General features: G+C 38.8%; 1 long non-coding RNA gene across 1 annotated transcript; it reads right to left on the reverse strand.

Annotated features, from left to right (window-relative positions):
- Window positions 1–2395: 2395 nt before the first annotated feature.
- LOC112766551 (uncharacterized) lies at window positions 2396–6532 on the reverse strand. Its single transcript, XR_003184428.3, has 2 exons — window positions 5523–6532; window positions 2396–2873 (listed from the first exon to the last, which is right to left on the reverse strand). It is a non-coding gene; the product is annotated as an uncharacterized lncRNA (long non-coding RNA).
- Between the last annotated feature and the right edge of the window lie 11261 nt (window positions 6533–17793).

Consider the following 17793-nt stretch of genomic DNA (forward strand, 5'->3'; position numbering starts at 1 on the left):
ATTCATTACATATGCATTGATTTTTATTGAATTTCATATTGGGGTAATTTTGTCCCCTTTTCATTATTTCTCTCTTTTTTTTTCTCTTTTTTTTTTTGAAACAAAGTATATATATATATAACAACCATGGTTCTGAAAACCAAACCGGACCGGCCGGTTCAACCAGAAAAACCGGGAACCGATCACCTAGCCGGTCCGGGTAACGTTAAAAATCGTCTAGCAAAAAATCGGTGGAAGAACCGGTCGAACCGGTGGTTAACCGGTGAACCGGGAGAACCGTCCGATTTTTTGGTGGTTTTTTGGTTTGAAATCAGAGATGCAAAACGACGTCGTTTTGCCCTATTTAAAAAAAAAAAAAAAGAGAAAATGGCAAAAGCAAAACGCGTAACCCTAATAATCACAATCAGTTCCAGTTTTCCCTTTCCAACGCGTCATTCCCACACCACCCCCACCTTTTCATCTCATCTCTGAGAATCAGAAACCTTACCCTAACCTAACCCCAGCCACCAGCCCGCCATCACAATCCTCCATGGCCGAACTTTTCTTCTCTGTTAGATGGTGCTTTCGCCGCCGGCGGGAATCGTGGGTGCCGTCGCACTCTTCTCATCGCCAATCCCTTCTCATCTTTCCTCTTCTCGTCACCGTCGCACAAAGGAAGCGTTGACCCCGTGGCATAACCGTCGCGAAGGTTTCCCGGTTGATCGTCATCTCTTCAAGCGCGCGCTCTCTCTCTCACTCACTCTCTCTGTGTCTGAGCTTCGAGCTCTCTGTCGCTCTCTGTTCGAGTTCACTTCCCTTGTTCCGTTGTCATCAGCCCGTCGCTTCCTATTCCTCCCTCGCCTCACTTTCCTTCCTCCTTCGCCGCCGGTAAGCGCTGCTGCTTTAATTAATATTGCTTGGTTTGTACATTTGTTAATAATACCGATTCTGGGTTTTGGGTTCTTTGATTTCTGATTCTGAGTTTGATAATTTTGCTTAATCCGAGTTACTGATTTTCTGAAATAATGATTGATTGAATGATTTGATTAAATATTTTCTTTGCTGGGTTAATTTGTTTGAGTTACAGGAACAACAGCCAGAAGACATTATTTATTCAATTTGTTGAATGGTGATGTAATTATGAATTCAATTTAATTTGGATTCTGACTGTGGAATTCGATTCAATTTAGTTTTTGCTGCTGATATGTTTTCAGATTAGTTTGGATTCATAGTCTGATATGTTTTCAAAAACAGTGTCAATGTGCTTCTATATATCTGAATCAGTGTATTTCAAAGTCCTGCATATGGTAAACTGGTTGTTATGTATCAACAAACTATGCTTGTCTGTACTAATATACCTTTGTTTTGAATAGTATCATTCAATCTATTTATACTTTACAGCCACAATTTAAGTGTTGCTAGATGATATGTACACAAGTCATGCCAATTTAAATTCTTTTGGGTTTCTTAGTATCACTATATTTCTCTTTTTTAATGATCTATGAAGTTGTTTAGTTATAAACTTTGATGTTTGAAGTTGTTTGTGGACCTCTAATATTAAGTTATGGATAATTTATTATGTGAGATTTTAAATTTTATTAAGTTAGAAATTATTGAATTTATATATTTAAAATTATTTTTAGGTTTTTTAATAATTTTATTTAATATTTAATTAAACCGGTTGAACCCCGATTAAACCCCGGTCGAACCATTGAACCATTGAACCAGTGACCTCACCGGTTTATTGACCGGTCCGGTTCTCGCAACCTTGATAACAACACATCAATGCATGTGGTTTCTATAGTATTACATGAGTATGCACCCCAAAATTTCCTAGTATTTCTCAACAGGCAGAAAACACATTTTCATCAACCCAAGTGTCCACATTTTCCCCACACTTAAACACTACACACTCTCACTAACTTAAGCTATTCAAAGATTCAAAATAGGAACATTCATTATTTTTCCGCTTATAGCTAGTGGTGTGCTCAATCAAGAACAAAAGGGAATTAAAAGGCTCAAAGTGGTAAGCAAACGTAAATGAAATGGTAGGCTTTTTGGGTTAAGTGAGTTATAAAGGAATAATGGTCTCAATCACATACTTGCATAAATATACATTAAACAATGGATATATAGAATTAAACAAACCAAAGATTGTAATCATAGAGAAGAGCAACACACAAGAATAAAGTGGTTGAATAATGCAACCACACAATAAGGCTTAAAATCTCACAAGTTATGTGTTCTTTAACTCAAAAACCATATTCCACAATGTATGAATCATACAAGTTTCAAAAAAATTTCAACTCAATTCAATTTGAATTTCAATACCCTATAAAAAGTAGGTTTCTTGGAAATTTCATTAAATTGACTAACATTTATTCCATATATGTATATAATGTGATTGGATGAAAAAGGTCAAAAATCCTAAGTTTAATTCCTAATTTCAATCAAACCAAAATAGCAAGTATATAGGAATTCAAACTGAGATGCAATCATTACATCATCCAAAATCACAATCAAGCCTAAAAACCAAAAAGCATATGTAAAAGCTAAAATTAAAAGCAAAATGTCAAAATATGCATAACTACTATATAATACTAAGTTATGTACAAGCAAAATTTAAAAGTACAATAAACTAAGAAAGTGCAATAAACTAAGTAAAAAGTTTCTCAAAAGGATAAAATATATACAAAGTACCAAAAAAAACATAAAAAGAAAGTACACTAAAAGTGTTCGGAAATGAAGCTTGTCACCCAAAATGCGCTTGCTGAAGATGCACAACCTCCCCAAACTTAAAATGTAGCACCGTCCTCGGTGCTCACGATCATGCGGAGTGGAAGGAGTCGTCACTGTGTCACCATACAAAAGTGGCTGCGAGAGTGATGGTGGCACTGAAAAAGAAAGAGCTAAGTCACAAAACAGCATATGTATGAAGTGAACAGATAATATAAATTTGAATGGAAGCACACATGAGATTCAAGTTAGAAGAAGTAACTTCCAATCAAATAAAGGAATCTAAGAAAGCTAACTTGCTTGTTTATCAAAGAGAAAAAGAAGAAAGGAGCGTTATTGCTATGCACGAAGAAAAAGAAAATAGGTAAAAGGTTAAAAGGAAAGTTAGTTGAAAAGGAAAGAAAAAGTCAAAAGGTCGGTGAAGAAAAGAAAACAGTTAAAAAGTTAGTGTTAGTTGAAAAGAAAAAGAAAGTTAAAAGTTATGTGAGTAAAAAGAAAATAGTCAGTTGAAAAAGAAAAGAAAGAAAAGATAGTCAAAAGTTATGGAGAAGAAGTTAGTTGAAAAAGAAAAGAAAAGGTCAAAAGTTATGAAAAGTTAGAAATTAATGTTAGTTGAAAAGGAAAAGAAAAATTAAAGGTTAGGTGAAGAAAAAGAAAATGTTAGTTGAAAAAGAAAACAAAGGTTAAACGGTATGTAAAAAGAAGGGAAAAGTTAGTAAAAGAAATGGAAGAAAAATAAAAAATTAGGTGCATAGTCACAAGTTCCTTAATTCCAAAAAAATTCAAAAATTTCAAAACAAGCAAGTTTCTATCCACTTCTCAAAAATTCAAGATGCCAAAACAAGTAATGCACATATATGTGTAGAGCACATAATCAAGTAAATCTCAATCACAAGTAATTGGCATGAAGTAAAAGAATTTGGTGTTGACAAGTCAAAACATTGAGAAACAAGTTAATCAAGAAACATTCAAACACCAAATTCAATGAGGCATAAAAGTTACAAGTTGAAACAAGAATTGAAAATCTCACGATCTATGTGACGTAATGTAAGTTACGCAAAAATTAAAATGAATCAATTCAGCCACATAGATTAAAAACTTTCAAACTTGTGAGTTTATGCAAAAGAGGCTCAAATTTTCCAAAGAATCTCAAGTTTATAGTCAATTTAAAAATCAATCAAGGATTGTTCAATAATTAAAAATAACATACAAGATAAAACAAGCAAAGAGATTAAAGAATTGACCAAGACTTGTAAGGAGACTCTTGAGGAAATTTCCAAAACCCTTAAGCAAACAAGATTCTTTTTGACAGAGAATTCCATCAATTAGAATCTTGTTGCACCAAGTAAAACAATATCATTTAATAAAATAGGTTTACAAAAAATCCGGCAGCATTTCAGCAGTAAATCGGCCTATTTCCCAAATTCAAACAATCAATTCAAATTTCCTATGAATGCATTAACACTTAAATTCACAAAAAATCGTATATGACCTCATAGGAAATCAGAAAATGAGCCAAAATACAGCAAAAACAAAAAATACAGCACCAAAACAATGAACCATTTAACAAGTAGGCAATCTGAATTCAAACAGTCAAGTGCAAAATTGAAAGAAGACTTCACCAGCAATTCAGGCAAGCCAGTTCAAACCAAATGAAATTCAAACTTAAGAAGCATAAAAGCATGATTAATTATCTATGAGCTTGTACTAATCCTACTGCAAAGCAACCTAACAGCAGCGAAGTTTTAGCAAAAACAACTTTAACGCAATGAAGTAACAAGTATCCAAATGATCAAACCAATTCCAGACAATTAAACATGCAACAATCACACATTATCCCGTCAATTTTAGCCTCAAAAGTCATCAAAACTGGCAGTAAATCAGCAAATCTCCACATAATCAAGAAAAATTTCAACCAAACCTAACAGCAAATTTCCAGCAAATCAGCCCCAAACAATAATTCACGAATATAGTTAACTATTTCCAAACAATTCCAGCAACAATAATTCAACACTCCCAGCAGCAATATCTCAGAAGTTCAACAGAAAATCAGTCAAACAACTAACCAAATGAACTCAACAGTAATTTAACCATCAATTCAATCAGAAAAATCAAATCAGAATCAGTGATTTCACATCATAAACAGAAATTCAGAATCAGTGATTCCATCATAAATGAGCAACCCGAACAGCAGTGAATTAATCCAGCAGTAACCAAAACAGCAGCAATGCACAACATATAATGGACTCAATCAGCATTCGTTGCATTGAATTCGATAATCGTTCCAGAAGCAAGCAGTATTAATTCAAGCAATTACTCATAATTGAATCCAACAATGAACTGCAAATGGGAACAAGAACTCAGCCAACAGCATTCAGCAAGAACAAAGCAATAATGAACAGCCAGGCAGCAACATCAAGCAAACTAATTTAGCACAGGGCAAACCAATGAAAGAGCAACATTCCAAACAGCATCAGTAAATAACATATTTCCCAGGTTCAAGCAAGCAGCAAAAAGAATTCATATGACTTAACCAGTTTCACAAACTGAAATCATTGCAGTTCATATAATATGGACCAAGCAGCCAGCAGAGGAACACTCAGCAACAACAAGCCAAGAAAAATTAATGAAACAGCAACACTTTTACAGCATCATCAATTCAAACAAGCCTAAATCCACTATCCAGCTCAGATTCTCTAACCACCTAGTTTAACTAAACTAAGCTAATCTAGCTAAACTAACTAAACCAACTGAATTAACAACTGTAACAGACTAAACAGACTAGACAGAAGAGAAAGAATTGAGACCTGGGAAGCAGAAAATTGGAGCAGGAAGGGAAAGGGGAAGAAGAAGGTTGATGATGGTGAGCTAATGGCCAGAACAAACACAGCCGGTCTAGTGGCGCAGTGGCGCAGTGGCAGCATGGCTGGCCAAGGTCTTCGTCAGAGAGGGAAAGCGGCACAGGGCCGAGAAACAGGGGATACGTCGCAGCAGCTGGAATTCGCTTGAGACGAAGAGAACAAGAGCTTGTACTTGCTCTGTTCTTCAACCCATAAAGAACGAGAGGGTCAGGGGGAAGATGGCGGGGCTATGGATCAGTGGTCAGGGGAAGAGGAAACGGCGGTTCAGTGGTGATGATGAGACTCGATGATAAAGCTGATGGTGGACGTTGGTTGGCTCCGAGAAGATGTAATGAGAAGAAGAAGATAGGCTAGGGTTCAGACCACGGGGGAAAGAACTCGCCGGCAGTTGTGGGTGAAGGGAGGAGGCTAGACGCGGTGACTGGAGGCTGGTTCGGGGTGAAGCAGGGGCTGGCGCGAAGAAAACTGGGTTTCGACGGAGAAAAGAGAAGAGGTTGGTATGGCTGAGGGTAGAGAAAGGAGGCTGGACGGCGGCGTGGGGCTGGTTGGCCGAGAGGTGGGGTGGTGGTGTTGGTTGGTGGCGCCGGCGATTAGGGTTGCTGGCGGCGCAGGGTGGTAGCGTGATGATGGTCTGAGGCAGGGAAGAAGGGGATAGGGATGAACGTTGGGGAAGGAGAAGAGGGGTACTGAGGAGTCACAGGGTTCGCACCTCAGGGGCTGTGCAGACGCACCAACCGTGCCGGTTGTCACGGAAAATTTTAGAAGGTTAGATTTAACAGTGTTTGAATAGTTTTCTGGAGTGTTTGAGAATACTCTAGATGGTTCCGGAACGTTCTAGAATGTCCTAGAAGGTCCCGGAATACCCTAGAAGGTTCTAGAAGACTCTGGAAGGTCATAGAGTATTCTAGAAGAGTGTAGATGTATATAGAAGTATAAAGAGTGATATGGAATAATCTAGAAAAATTTAGAGAGTTGTGGTAGGATAGATATTTGTAAAGAAGGTTCTGGATGATTAATCTGGACCGTTGATTAGATTTAATCCTAACCATCCATTGAGGAGGTAGATGGCTATAAATAGGGATGTGAGTTAGAGTTTGGGTGTGTAAAATCATTTGTAACCAACACTTGAGTAATAAAGTGTTCTTTCCACCAAAGCTTCCTTTCTCTTGTGTTCTCTTGTATTCTTAGCTTTCTTGCTAAGTATTGAGGGTTAGGCTGACTTGGTCTTAGCTCAAGAGGTTGAGTAAGTCCGAGTGCCATCACGGTAGCGTTGGAGTGTGTCCAAGGCCGTGACAATTTGGTATCCGAGCAAGGTTCGAGAGGGAGCACAAGTGGTTTGTGGGAATGGCTTCTAATATCACCATGGAGCATGTTGAGTCTCAAAGGGGAAGGGATGCTATTCCTTCTCAATGGGGAGACAAAAAGGTCCGTTCTTCAAGTGAGCCTAGAGGTAAGGACTCTAACTTCTTAGAAAAAAGAGTTTCTATGTTGGAAAATGTTCTATCCTCTATGGATGAGCGCTTCCAAAGGATAGAACATGACAAGGAGACCCTCGAGGCTCACGTATTAGGAGAACTAGATGCTTTCAAAGAAAGCATGCTCCAAATTGAAGAGAAGCTTGAGAATTCCTTAAAGCTATTTGAGGAAGTTCGAGTTTGGTTCGAGGAGGCGAAATCTCGACCAACCATTATAAGGGAGACGACAAAGATTGATCTCCCCAAGCCAAAGGAGTTCAAGGGCGTAAGGGACGCTCGCGAGGTGGAGAACTTCCTATGGCAAATGGAGAGGTACTTCGAAGGCCAAGGGGTGGTCGAAGAAGCAATAAAGGTACGCACTGCAGCTCTCTACCTTTCTGATAATGCTACTTTGTGGTGGAGGAGAAAGTGCGTAGATATGGAAAAGGGCACTTGCAACATAGCCACATGGGAAGATTTCAAAAGGGAATTGAAAAGACAATTCTTCCCTGAGAATGTGGTTTATGAAGCAAGGAAGAAGTTGAGGGAGTTGAAGCACAAGAGTACGATTAGCGACTACGTAAAGGAGTTTACTACTCTCACGCTTCAAATCCCCAACTTAGCATCAGAGGATGCATTGTTCTTCTTCATTGATGGACTCCAACCTTGGGCAAAGCAAGAACTACAAAGAAGGAATGTTAAGGATGTCGATGAGGCCATCGTGGTGGCCGAATCACTCACTGAGTATCATAGGGGAGACTCTAAACCTAAGTCTTCCTCCAAGCCTAGTTCTGCTAAAGGTGGGGGAGAAAAGGGGAAGAGCTTCTCAACCAAGAAAGAAGGAAAATACTCTTCAAAGAAAGAGTACGAAGAAAAAAAGAAGGCTTTCGTGCCCAAAGGAGGATGCTTCGTGTGCAAGGGGCCGCACCAAATGAAGGATTGTCCCAAGCTAGGGACTTTGGCATCTATTGCTGAGGAACGAGAAGCTCAAACTCAAGTAACTGAGTGTGTTGGATCTATCCAACACATAAATGCTGTGAAGACCAAAGAGGCAAGTACTGCAGAAAAGAAAGGCTTGATGTATGTCAAAGCCTTTATCAATGAAAAACCCGTTATGGCTATGATTGACACTGGTGCTACACACAACTTCATCACGCCTGATGAAGCAAGGAGGCTTGGGTTGAAGATCACCGAAAAGAATGGTTGGTTCAAACCCGTGAATACCAAGGGTGAACCCCTTAAGGGAGTAGCAAAAGGGGTTGAGATGACTCTTGGTTCTTGGAAGGGCCTTGTGGATTTCTCAGTAGCACCCATGGACGATTTTAAAATAGTCATCGGGCTCGATTTACAAAGGAAGGCAAATATAATACCTATGCCATACTACGACGTAGTATGCGTCATGGAGAAAGGGTCTCCGTGCATGGTCCCTACAGTCTCTAAAGTTGGAGGACCACCGATACTCTCCGCTATGCAACTCAAGAAAGGGTTCAAGAAGGGAGAGATTACATATTTGGCCCTACTACAAGAGGAGTCAACACTTGAAAGAGAAGACGTTCCTCCCAAAATCAAGGAAGTCCTTGAAGAAAATAAGGATGTGATGCCTCCCGAGTTGCCAAAACAACTACCACCTGGGAGGAAGGTGGACCAAAAGATTGAATACAAGTCAGGCAAGACTACTGTGGTAGAAGATGCGCTGAGTCGCAAAGCTGAGTTGGCGGCCATTTCTATGGTTGAAGGAGATATTGAGCATACCATCAAGGAAGGGTTGCATCACGATCCATTAGCCAAAAAGTTGGTGGAGTTGGCTAGAGAAGGTAAGACCAAAAGATTTTGGTTAGAAAACGACCTTCTCTACACAAAAGGGAGAAGACTATACATTCCTAAGTGGAAAAATCTGAGAAGGAAGTTGGTAAGAGAATGCCATGACACCAAGGGGGCTGGTCACCAAGGTCAGCGAAGGACCTTGGCACTCATTGAATCTTCTTATTATTGGCCTCAAATGAGAGATGAAGTGGAGAGCTATGTGAAGACTTGTCTTGTGTGCCAACAAGATAAGATTGAAAACAAGACACCAAGCGGGTTGTTGGAACCTCTGCCTCCATCAGAGCGACCGTGGGAAAGTGTCTCTCTGGATTTCATCTCTGCCTTACCAAAGTCTGAGGGGTTTGGATCTATTCTCGTGGTAGTGGATCGATTTTCGAAGTATGCTACCTTTATACCTGCCCCTACTGACTGCACTGCAGAGGAAGCAGCACGATTATTCTTCAAGAATGTGGTGAAGTACTGGGGATTGCCTAAGAGCATCATTAGTGATCGAGATCCACGCTTCACAGGACGACTATGGACAGAGCTGTTCAAACTCCTTGGGTCGGAGCTTCATTTCTCAACAAGCTTCCATCCTCAAACCGATGGGCAGACTGAGAGAGTGAATGCTTTACTTGAGTGTTACTTGAGGCATTTTGTAAGCGCTAATCAGAAGGATTGGACAAAACTCATAGACATTGCTCAATTCTCATACAATCTGCAAAGGAGTGAGTCTACAGGGAAGAGCCCATTCGAGATTGTGACTGGACAACAGCCACTTACACCTCACTCTCTTTCTTCCTCTTATTCAGGGAAGAGCCCTGGAGCTTATCATATGATTAAGTCATGGGAAGAACAAGCAGATGTCACTCGTTCTTACCTCGACAAAGCTGCCAAGAGGATGAAAAAATGGGCAGATAAGAAGAGGAGGCATGCAAGCTATCAAGTGGGAGACAAGATAATGATCAAACTTCTTCCACAACAATTCAAAGCCTTTCGCAAGGTTCATAAGGGCTTAATCCGCAAATACGAAGGGCCATTTGAGATCATTGGACGTGTTGGGGAGGTTGCTTACAAAGTACAACTTCCTCCCTCTATGAAGATTCACCCGGTCTTCCATGTGAGTATGCTTAAACCATATCACGAAGACCAAGATGAACCGAGTAGAGGTGATTCGAGTCGTGCTCCGCCTGTGGTGATTAGATCCTTTGATAAAGAAATCGAAGAGATCTTAGCCAATCGCGTCGTGCGACGAAGAGGAGTACCACCAAGTATCCAATACTTGATCAAGTGGAAAGGGCTCCCGATAACTGAAGCTAGCTGGGAAACTCGCGAAGATCTGTGGCAATTTCAAGAACACCTAGAGCGCTATCATGAACAGAACGCGACGAGGACGTCTGCGCATTAGGTGGGGGAGAATGTCACGGAAAATTTTAGAAGGTTAGATTTAACAGTGTTTGAATAGTTTTCTGGAGTGTTTGAGAATACTCTAGATGGTTCCGGAACGTTCTAGAATGTCCTAGAAGGTCCCGGAATACCCTAGAAGGTTCTAGAAGACTCTGGAAGGTCATAGAGTATTCTAGAAGAGTGTAGATGTATATAGAAGTATAAAGAGTGATATGGAATAATCTAGAAAAATTTAGAGAGTTGTGGTAGGATAGATATTTGTAAAGAAGGTTCTGGATGATTAATCTGGACCGTTGATTAGATTTAATCCTAACCATCCATTGAGGAGGTGGATGGCTATAAATAGGGATGTGAGTTAGAGTTTGGGTGTGTAAAATCATTTGTAACCAACACTTGAGTAATAAAGTGTTCTTTCCACCAAAGCTTCCTTTCTCTTGTGTTCTCTTGTATTCTTAGCTTTCTTGCTAAGTATTGAGGGTTAGGCTGACTTGGTCTTAGCTCAAGAGGTTGAGTAAGTCCGAGTGCCATCACGGTAGCGTTGGAGTGTGTCCAAGGCCGTGACACGGTGCTCCCAACAGAGGAGGGAGAATTGGAGGTGTGTACGCACCAAGATTCGTGCGTACGCACGGAGATGAAAATGGGCAATTGTGCATATGTACAAGCTGTGCGAGAGCACAGAGGGCAATTTTTTTTTTCAAAATAGAAATTTACCTAATATTCTAAAATGTATATAAACAAGGAATTAATAAAAAAATGCAACTATTTATAATAATTTTAAAATTAATCTAAAATTTTATTTTTCAAATCAAAATTATGGACTATTCAAAACACTTTTAATATGCATAAAAAAAAATCTATCCAAATTCAACCATCTAAAAACCAATTCAAAATTTTAAACACACAATTCAAGTCAAAAAGGCAATTTAAAGCAAAATTACTAACTATTCACATATGCACTTTAAAACAAAAATCTATTAAGGCAAGCTAACAACCAAGAAACATATTTACAAAGAAAAATAAGCAATCAACTAAAACAAACTCTTCACATATTCACATATTAACAATAGCCAACAATGTAACACCATTGCAAGCTCTCCGGCAATGGCGCCAAATTTGATAAGAGAATTTTTGCCGGTTTAAAATCAAGAATCAATTTGTTAGTGGCATAGTCCAAACCAACAATGAATTCTCTTAATCAAATGTTAAATTCAAATTAAAATAACCGAGAGTAATTAAATCTCGGGTCGTTCTCCTTAGGAATTACAATGAAATGTCATGTTGTTGGCTATGAGAGAAATGGGGGTTGGATGATGGCAATTGGCAAGAAATTAAAATGCGAGAATGTGACTAAACATGCAAGAAATTGAAAGGAGGCAAGTAAAGGCAATGAAAATGGCAATTGAAAGCTAAAAATGACTCTTGGCAAGAAGTGGATAATTAAGGATCCCTATCCTAGTTGTGGACCACAAACATGATAATTGTGTATAGATTAATCCAATTAGTTAACCATACATCGAGGATAAGTCAATTAGGCATAATTAATTTCAATCCACAAGTCCTAATCAACTCACTAATTAACTTAGTGAAAGATTAGTGTTAGTGGAAACCAAATTAATTAACAACCCTCACACAATGTGGAATGGACATCCACCACTCAAGTTCACCCAAACCACACAATTTCTCAACCAAAAGTGTGAAAAACTAGGTAAAAGCCCAACCAAGCATTTTATCAAACACTTGGTGGGTGTGAAAATAAAGCATGGTAAAATGACAAGAAATAATAAATGCTACAACTACCAAGTAAGAAAAATAAATATAGCAACTCAATAAAGCAATAAAAGAGGCATGAAACATAAAATTGCATTAAATTAAAGTAGCAAGAGTGCAAATACATAAAACTGGCAAAAACGGAGAAAATGGAGGTGTGGTGTTGACCAGGTAATTAGAAGATGTGTACCACAATCAGAATTTCAGTCCATTTTAGAGGCATGCCACTCTTCTGAGAGTGGAGGACATTTTGGCCCTCAAAGAACAGCTAGAAAAATTTTAGACTGTGGATTATGGTGGCCTACTCTTTTTAAAGATGCTACTGAATTTTGTAAATCTTGTTCCCCATGCCAAAGGTTTGGTAATATATCCAAGAGGGATGAGATGCCTCAACAGATTATGCTTTTCTGTGAAATTTTTTATGTTTGGGGCATTGACTTCATGGGTCCATTTCCAAACTCTAATGGTTACCTTTATATATTATTAGCTATATATTATGTTTCTAAATGGGTGGAAGCAATTCCTACCCGTACTGATGATGCTAACATTGTTGTTTCCTTTGTTAGAAACCATATTATTTGTCGCTTTGGGTCACCACGAGCAATCGTGAGTGATCAAGGCACTCACTTTTGTAACAGGAGACTGACAGGATTACTGAAAAAGCATGGGATTGTTCATAAAGTAGCAACAACTTATCATCCCCAAACCAATGGAAAAGCAGAAGTATCTAACAGGGAGATTAAATGCATTCTGGAGAAGATAGTAAAACCTCATAGGAAAGACTGGAGTGCTAGGCTACAAGATGCACTCTGGGCATATAGAACAGCGTACAAGACACCCATTGAGATGAGCCCCTTCCGCTTGGTATATGGAAAGGCTTGCCACCTTCCAGTGGAGGTGGAACACAAGGCCTTCTGGGCTGTAAGGGAATGCAACATGAATTTTGAAGAAGCTGGTGCTGAAAGAAAATTGCAACTAGCAGAATTGGAGAATCTTCACCTATAAGCATATGACAACTCCAGGCGATACAAGGAAAAGATGAAGGCTGTCCATGACAAGCACATAAAAAGGAGAGAATTCAGACCAGGAGAGTTAGTTCTTCTATATAACTCCAGGCTGAGGCTCATGCCAGGTAAACTGAGATCAAGATGGAAAGGTCCCTACAGAGTAGAAAAGGTAGAGCCATACGGAGTTCTTCACCTGCATCATCCGTCTAGCTCTAAATTCCTCAAAGTTAATGGACATCGCCTGAAGCTTTACCATGGAGAAAAGATTAAGGATCACAAAGAATTAGAGGTTTTTCTCTTGGAAGACCCACCAACAGAAGTAGAATGAGCCTGAAGAGCGTCCAACTTAAGGACGTAAAAGCAAAGTGCTAGGTGGGAGACAACCCACCATGGTATGATTGTTCAGTTTCAGTCTTAGTTTTATTTTACTTTATTCTATTTTTATTTATGATGATGACTCTTCTCATAATCTCTTCATATAGCTGCATATAGTTTGCAATTGCATTTGCATACTGCACAAAAAAAAAAAAAAACGCACGCGACACGTAAGCATCGCTGACGCGTCCGCGTCATAAGTGCGTTCTGAAGAAAAGAAAATTGAACAGAAAGTCACGCGAAAGCGTGGCTGGAGGAGTGCCTTAGGCACAAATATGCCCACGCGACCGTGTCATTCTGAAAAAGAGCCTCCCACACGACTGCGTGGCCTTGTAAAATCGACGTAAAGAGGTGTATGGCAGAGAGTTATGATGGAGCTGGGCTGAACTCGTGCTAGAAGCACAAACCCTATCACGCGAACGCGTGCCCCACGCGTCCGCGTCGTTTTCAAAATATGGGCCATTCACGCGATCGTGTCACCCACGCGAATGCGTCATCCTAAATTTTGGCAAAATGCATTCAAAACAGAAAGTTGCGCAAACGCACGGCTGCACTCGCGTCAATCGTACAAATCAGGCCACGCGATCGCGTGACCCACGCGTCCGCGTCACCTGAAAAATATCACACACCACGCGACCGCGTGACCCATGCGTCCGCGTCACATGCGGCGCACAACTTATCCAAATCAGCCAAATATCATATCTTTTCTTTCCCAAATCCTAATTTTTATTTTTCTTCGTATTTCTTTCTTCTCCCTTCTTCCTTCTTTATTCTTTCTCACTTTTTACTTTTCCCTTTCTTATTTTTCACATCCATTATCAAGGTTCTTTTCTTTCTTTCTTTACTTTTTACTTTTTCTTTATTATTTTTCTTTATGTTTTCTTTCTCATTATCTATATTTTCCTTTTCTTTCTTTTCTCTTCTTTTTATTCCTTTAATTGGTGTTAGAAATCTAATTAGGTGATTATTTTTTTTACATTTTGCTTGTGAATTATTGTGGTATTGTTTGACAATTAATATTACTTCTTAAAGGGTTGCTTGCATGTTCAATTTAATACTTTCAATAACATATTCACCATGCATGCTATGTATTTGTGAAAAAGCCCGTATGGCATTATGCATTATTTTTATATTACTCTATTCTACTACTCTAAATGCCTGTTTTTCACAAAACTCCTTTTATATTTTATTTATTAAATATAATTGTTAATACAAACAGGTTGTTAGTTTGAAAGGGTTGGTAATCTAACTTGGACATTGAATGCTTGATCTATGCTACTTATGCCTTTGCCGGCATGCCAATAAACATCTTGCATTCAATAGCCGTCACATGCACTTGCTATATTTCCATTGATGAACTTTTCACATGTAGTCTAGACCATGTGTTAACGACATCCTTCTTTACCGTGCATTGATTATTACCTGTACCCTTCTCTTCCTTGCTCTAACCCTTAAGCCTTTAAAGTTATTTCTTTTTTCCATTTTCAGGATGGCCACCAGGAAAGGTAAAGAGAAAGCTAATCCCAAACCACCAGCAAGGAAAGGAACAAAAAGAGCACTAATGACAGAGCCATCTTTAACAGTAGTAAAGCCCTCAATAAAACCAATCAAGAGGATCATCAAGGTCGATGAAAAAGAGAAAGCTTTTCCAACAAAGGAACTGCGCGGTTCCCTAACCGCTACTGTGAGCAGATGTTTCCCATCCTGACTGAGAGGAATTATAACAATGAGTACCTTCTTATCCTCCCGACCAACATTGCTGAATTTGTTGAGCCCGCATTGAGCGTAGACAATAAGGATTCCTACAGAGACAGCCACGGCAGGTTAACCTTTCATGGGTAGTTGAATTCTACTCCAATTTTCACATGCCAACCATGCAGTCCGTCTATGTCCGTCAGAAGCAAGTTCCCATAACAGAAGAGGCTATTCAACGAGCTTTAGATCTCCTCCTGCTCTAGAAGGATTGGACGCATTCCAAGAAGCCTCATTCAAACGCCAGACATACCAATTTGACTGGGATGCTGTTCTCAGAGTTATAGCACAACCTGACAGCAGATGGATCTATGGATACCATCGGTCCCGACCTAAGAGCATATTGGCTTCAGCACTCACCTTAGAGGCTCGAGTTTGGGCACTTATTATGTTCCATTACGTCTTTTCGAGCACTCAGGAGTCCTCCTTCACTGCAGACATGGCTGTTTTACTCTGGTGTATCCTTACAGACCAGCACCTCAATTTACCAAGACACATTCGGCATGCTATGGGACATGTACAGATTGCGGATAACTTACCTTTTTCCTCCTTGGTTTCAGATCTAGTCTCAGCAGCCGGAGTCTCCTACAGAGCTGGGGACACCAAGGCCATGATTCCACGAGATGATCAATACGTCCCTAACGGGAAGTATATCAGACCTCCAGCAGCCACTATCAACTGGAGCATAGAACCAGCAGAAGATATCCCTTCTTCTTCCACACCACAAGCACTATCAACAAACCAACTGCTACATCAGATACTTGAGAGGCTAGACCGGCTTGACCGGAAAGGAAAGCAAAGAGAACGCCGTAACAAGCGCAGATTTACATACCTCAAGGAGCTACTTGTTGGTAACGACCCACCTAAAGAAGACCCAGACACCCCGGTCTCCACTTCATTTACCAGCACAGGGAGTCATGACGGTCTCGATTATGGAGATGCTGCTACCAGCCCCCCTTTGTTCCTGACAGATGGCACCGAGGACGGTGCAAAGCTTTAAGTGTGGGGAGGTCGGTCAGTACCTGACTTCTGGAGGTAATTTTCTTCCTTAAACACCAATAAAATAGGATATTTATTAATTTTTCTTTTGTTTAGAATAGGATAAATAGCATAGAAATAGGTAATTGCATGCATGTTCTATTTGGTTAGAAAATAATAAGTTTCTTTTTAAGACTCTATTTTTTGAAAAATTTCACTAATTTAAATCAAAATTTTTGTGTTAAAATTGTTAGAAGTTGTATTTAGAACATAGTTAAAAGCTAAGAACACACAACCCGTGAGACTTGAGCCTAATGACATGGTTACATTATTTAACCATAAATATTATTCTTGTGTGTTTGCTTCTCTATGATTGTAATCTTTATTTTGTTCCATCCTATATGTCCAATGTTTAATGTGTTATATGCATGTATATGATTGAGGCCATTAATTATTTTAGCTCACTTATCCCAAAATAGCCTACCCTTCCATTTACCTTTGTTAGCCACTTTGAGCATTTTAAATTCCATTTGTTCTATATTTTACCACATTACTAGCGTTAAGTAGAAAAATAATTAAATATCCCAATTGAATCTTTGGTTAGCTTAAGATAGAAATTGTGTGTCAATTGAGTATGGGAAGATTGTGGGAACATGGGTTAATAAGGGAATATGTCATGATAAAATAATGGGAATTTGGGTACCTACTCATGTGAAACTAGAAAAATAGAAAATCCATGTGCATTGATAATGTTAAGTTTATTTTATTTTAAAAAAAATTATTATTCAAGTAATTAAGTAATTAAATAAGGGGACAAAATTACCCCAATGCTAAGTTAAGTTAATAAAAGGATCAATGCATATGTGATAAAAATTAAAAGAAAAGTTAATACATGAGTATGTAATGCAAAAGTGAAAATTTTGGGTAGCTAGGCATGAATTTAAAGTATATAGAGAATGTGTATAGGTGAAGAGCTTAGGTTAATTAAAGATTCAATTTATAGCTCACTTAGCCATATATATACCCTCACCATTACCTTGGCCCCATTACAACCCTAAAAAGACCTCATGATGTTTGCATTAGTACATTAAATACTTGTTGATTGGTTAGGTGAAGAACAAGGTTTAGAAAGCATGATTAGAGAAGAGTAGAGTGATTACCCTATACACTAGAGAGACTAGAGTGCATATACACCACCAGTAAGGGTTCAATGCTTAATTCTATGTTCCCTGCTTTCATGAGCTGTCTTCTTACAAGTTTACTTGTCTTTACTGTATAGTTTGAATTAGTGAAGTTTGAGTTATTTTCGTCTTGAGGAACTTATTTATTTTAACCAAGTAGACAGAATCATATAGTTACATTCATCTACATAGGTTGCATTGCATTGCATGAGTCTTACTTTTTTCTACTCATTTATTTTATCTCCTTAAGCTAAGCATGAGGACATGCTAATGTTTAAGTGTGGGGAGGTTGATAAACCATTATTTTATGGTTTATTTTGTGTTTAATTGAATGGTTTCATCAAGTCTTCACCCACTTATTCATACTTATTGCATGATTTTATAACTCCTTCCTAATATTGTTTTATGATTGAAAACTTGCTTCCTAAAGACCTTTAATTAGTATATTTTAATTCTCCTTTATACCATTCGATGCCGTGATCCATATGTTAAG

This window comes from Arachis hypogaea, chromosome 17 (genome assembly GCF_003086295.3).
Source record: "Arachis hypogaea cultivar Tifrunner chromosome 17, arahy.Tifrunner.gnm2.J5K5, whole genome shotgun sequence".
NCBI classification, from domain to species: Eukaryota; Viridiplantae; Streptophyta; class Magnoliopsida; order Fabales; family Fabaceae; genus Arachis; species Arachis hypogaea.